This window comes from Tupaia chinensis, unplaced genomic scaffold (genome assembly GCF_000334495.1).
Source record: "Tupaia chinensis unplaced genomic scaffold, TupChi_1.0 Scaffold143728_1, whole genome shotgun sequence".
NCBI classification, from domain to species: Eukaryota; Metazoa; Chordata; class Mammalia; order Scandentia; family Tupaiidae; genus Tupaia; species Tupaia belangeri.
Window position 1 is genome coordinate 1,747,968 of NW_006203577.1, and position 5,014 is coordinate 1,752,981.

General features: G+C 40.1%; 1 pseudogene; it reads right to left on the reverse strand.

The window, feature by feature from the left end:
• Positions 1-4,671, reverse strand: part of LOC102502501 (histidine triad nucleotide-binding protein 1 pseudogene) — a 63,216-nt pseudogene extending 58,545 nt beyond the window's left edge.
• Between the last annotated feature and the right edge of the window lie 343 nt (positions 4,672-5,014).

The window sequence follows — 5,014 nt, forward strand, 5'->3', positions numbered from 1 at the left end:
CATTCTCTTTTAGGGGAGTGGTATATATGTGTGTACTGCAGGTTTTGCTTTTTGAGAAAACCAAAATTCTAGTCCATTCTATTGCTAGTTACAGGTAATAACCTTGTGTGGGTAATTTATATGAATAGAAATTTATTCAACTCAACTCATACTTTAGAGATCTGAGGTCCAGGGACCACACTGGTGAGAGTCTTCTGGCCGTGTCACCACATGGTGGAGGACAGGAGCATATGCATCCATGTCTTTGTGTCTCTGTTCTGCTCTTGTTCTCTCTCCTTACAAACCAGTAGGGTTAATCGTGGGGCTATACCATGCTAACCTTAGCCTTAAACTCCTCCCAAATGCCCTACCTTTCAAAATCATGGTAGGATTCCATTTTCACCTTCTTAGTCTCATCACATCCAAATCTCAGCATATGAATTGTGGAGGACATTTGAACCATTGCACCAGGTTAAGAGAGGCCTTTTGCACAAATGATCTTAGTGTTTTAGTTCCCTTACCTTGTAAAGGCAAATTGTAATACCAGTACCTGCCTTGTAGGATTGAATATTAAATAAGTGAATATGTGTAATGCTGTTAGTGTAGTGCCTGTCACATAGTATGTGAACTGTGGGTGCTTTCTTCCCCTCCCACTTTTTGCTATAGGGTGCATGTACTTGCCAGAGAAATAGACTGAAAGTGAGAAATCCCCTGCCCCTCACCACCTCCCAGAGGGGATGGCCATACTGCAATCTGTTCTCCAGTCTCCTCTCCAGATTTTAGGCATGTAGCATGATTTTCAAGCCACTGGGTCTAGGACTTGTACCATGCCGTCAGCCATGTGGGATCCAGCATCTTAACCACCATGCCACCTTCTGGACCTATGGGTGCTATTTTTATCATTATAATTTATTTGAAGTGAAATAGGAAACCATTGAAGAATTTAAAGGAGAATATTCCAGATATTAGCAATGTCTGGGTTTGGGCACACATGTGCGCAGCCTCAAATCCCAGCAGGATAGAGAAATGAAGGAGGAATTGCAGTGTGACCATGCCCATGTGGGATATTTTCTTCCTCTCTATGTTTCTTTGTTTCTCTATCTCTCTCTCTGGCATGTATATGAGTCCTCTGGCAATTAAGAAAAAAAAAAAAAAAGAAAGGAGGAAAATTTCTGACAAATGATAAAAAAACAAATGACACTTGCAGATCTTTGAGATTCAGTGAAAACAGTACTAAGAGGAAAGTTTATAGCAGTTAGTACTCACAAGACTTAAAAACAGACAAACAAAAACCCAGAAAGATAATAAGTGAACATAACAATGCATCTCAGGAATCAGAAAAGCAAAGCCAAGTCAAACTCAGAAGAAAAGAAAAGAAATAGTGAGGACCAGAATAGAAATAAATGAAACAGAGAACAGAAGAGCAATATAAAAATTCAACAAAATCAAATTTTTTTTGAGAGGTTTTTGCTATAGGGTGTGTGTGCTCACCAGACAGACAGAGAGAGACAGAGATAGAAAGAGAGAAATCACCCCCCAGGGGGGATGGCCACGCTGCAATCCCTTCTCCTCTGTTCTCCTCCTGGGATCTTGGGCATGCACACACATGCACCCGGAGTGAGTTTTAAGCCACCGGGTCTGGGACGCGAAACACGGTCGACTACATGGGAGTCCAACAACATAGCCATTATGCTAACTGCTGGCCCAACAAAATAAAATGTTTTTTTGAGAGGATCAACAAAAACAAGCCATTATCTAGACTAATCAAGACAAATAGAAAGACGACCCAGATAAATAAAATTAGAAATGAAAAAGGGGACATTATGGGACTAGTAGGTGGCATAGTGGTTAAGGCACTGGATTCCCACATGGCCAAGTGTGGTTCAAGTCCTGGACCCAGCAACTTGAAACTCACACTGGGCACATGTGCATGTGTGCCCAAAATCCTTAGAGGAGACTGGAGGAGAAGGGATTGTGGTATGGCCATCTCCCCTGTGGTGGGGAGGTGATTTCTCACTTTCCCTCTCTATGTCTCTGGCAAGTGCACTTGCCCTATAGCAAAAATCTCTCTCAAAAAAGAAAAAATTAAAAAAGAGAAAAAGGAGAAATTACAACAGCTATCACAGAAATACAAAGGGTCATTAGGAAATACTGGAAGTGACTTTTTCTAACAAACTGGAAAACCTAAATGAGATGAACAAATTTCTGGACACACACAGTATACTTAAACTGATCCAAAAAGAAAAGAAAGGCTGAATAGATCAATAGCAAGAAATGAGATTGAAGTGGTAATAAATAGCCTCTCAACCAAGAAAAGTCTAGGTCCAGAAGGCTTTGCTGCTAAATTTTATAAACTTTTTAGAATTAACACCAATTAACACCCATTCTCCGCAAACTATTTCAAAATATTCAAATATTCAAAATATCCTAAACTTGTTTTACAAAGCTATTACGCCTTCATACCAAAATTATTCAGAATAGCTAAGATATGGAATTAACCTAGGTAACCTAAGTGTCTAACAACTGACGAATGGATTCAGAAAATGTGGCATGGACCAGCATATGGCATAATGGTTATGTCACTAGGCTCCCATGTAGTCAACTGTGGTTCGAGTACCAGACTCAGCAGCTTAAAACTCACACCAGGCGCATGTATGTGCATGCCCAAGATCCCAAGAAGAGAATGGAGGAGAAGGGTTTGAGGCGTGGCCATCTCCCTTCTGGGAGGTCATATCTCACTTTCTGTCTCTCTGTCTCTCTGGAGAGTGCATGTGCCCTATAGCAAAAATATCTCTCTCAAAAAAAAATGTGGCACATAAACATAATAGAATACTACTCAGTCATAAAGAACAATCATATTGTCATTTGACTCCAAATGGATGAACCTAGAAGATATAATGCTAAGTAAAATAAGACAGGTTATGAAAGACAAATATTGTATGTCCCTACTTAACATATATTGAATGTCTTCACTCTATAGTGGAAACTGAAAGACTTAATGGCATAGAAGTAGAGAGAGTAATTGCAGAAATCAGAAACTGCACAGCAATGGGAGTGAGGATGACTGTGGAAGATTTAGGACAAAATGATAACAGACAAAAGAATGAAAAAAAGTGAAACACTTTATAGAATGGTGTATGACAATGGTGCATCACAATAAAAATGTCATTGACAATTGAGTATATACTTCCAAAAACAAAACAAAATGAAACAAAACAAAACCTCTGTGAAACTATGATGAAATAGCATAACACAGTGTAATGTTCAAAGTTGAATAGGGAGAATATGTTTATAACCTTGATTTGATTATTACACACTGCATACATGCTTTGAAAAACCATACTGTACCCCATGAAGATGTACAACAATTATATGTAAACCAGAAATCATGATTGGGGAAAAAAAAATAAAAAGAGAAAAGAGGACCAGCAAGTGGCATGGTGGTTGAGGCACTGGACTCCCACATTGTCAATCACAGTCTGAGTCCCAGACTTAGTGACTTGAAAATCATGCTGGGTGTGTATGTGTCAATGCCCAAAATCTCAAGAGGAGAATGGAGGAGAAGTGATTGGTGATTGCAGTGTGGACATCTCCCTTGGGGGTGCTTTCTCACTTTCCCTCTCTCTTTCTCTAGTGAGCACTTGTGTCCTACAGCAAAAAACTAAAAAAAAAAATTTTATTTTAAAAAGAAAAAAGGAATATGTCTGATAGACATTTTAATAAACTCTGTTATATCTGTATGGGAAATAGATTAAAAGGAAACAATGATACAGTGGAGAGACATTTGGAAAGCTGTTGGAATAGTAAAGAGACGATATCTTAGTAACCCAGAACAGAGCATAGCAGTGGAAACCAATAGAAGTGGACAGATCCAATACATACCTGAATATACAGAACTTAGAAAATAGATTGGATGGAGCTAGCCCATGACCTGGTAGTTAAGGTGGCTGGATTCCACATGGTCGACTAGGTGGTCCAAGGCCCAGATCCAGCAGCTTTAGAAACACACCTAGCACACATGTTTGCATGCCCTAAACCCCCCACCCCAAGTGGGGAGAAATGAAGAAGAGATTGCAGTGTGATTATACCCCATAGTTTAGGGGGATGCTTTCTCATTTTTTCCTTTCCCTATCTCTCTGGTGAGTGTACATATTTTCTGATAAAAAAAAAAAGTTTGGATGGAGAGTAAGCAAAAAAGAAAGATTATGTGTGTGTGTGTGTGTGTGTATTGCCCTTCATGCTTCATGGATATGTTTAAACCTATTCTTTTTCATAAGCTATGAAGTCAATTTCATTCCCTCTTTATCCTTATACCAAGAACTTAATGTTCTCGGGACCAGCAGTTGGCATAATGGCTATGTCGCTGGACTCCCACGTAGTTGACCGCGGTTCAAGTCCTTTACCCGGCGGCTCAAACTCACGCCAGGCGTGTGTGCGTGCATGCCCAAGATCCCAAGAGGAGAATGGAGGAGAAGGGACTGTGGTGTGGCCATCCCCCCTGGGGGGTGATTTCTCGCTTTCTATCTCTCTGTCTTCTGTCTTTCTGGAGAGCGCATGTGCCCTCTAGGGAAAACCTCTAAAAAAAAAAAAAAGAACTTAATGTTCTCTTTTTGCCTGAATTATCTGTATTGAAATCCTTGCCTGCTCTTTACCTGGTACATTTATAACTGTAACAAAAATGGTGCTGTCCATCGCCTATTTTTAACCTGCTGCACCCTCCTGTGGCCCCAATGGTAGAATCTTAACAACAGCCAGATGCAAGACTTGAGCTGCCTCAACTTCTTTTGTTTCTTCTCCCTACTCCTCAACTCACCCACCCCCTCTGCCTGCCTCTAGTGAACTGGCAGGGTGGGTCCATGATCTACCGTTATATTTTTGCATTATAGGCTTTCACCTATTCTTGGACTGCCATTTTCATTCTAATTGGCTAAATTATTTCTCCACTTTTTCTAAGTCTTAACTCCTTCACTTCCCATAATAAGAAGGAAGTAGAAAAATTGCCCTTGACTTATCAAACAATTCCTAGTCCTTTCTG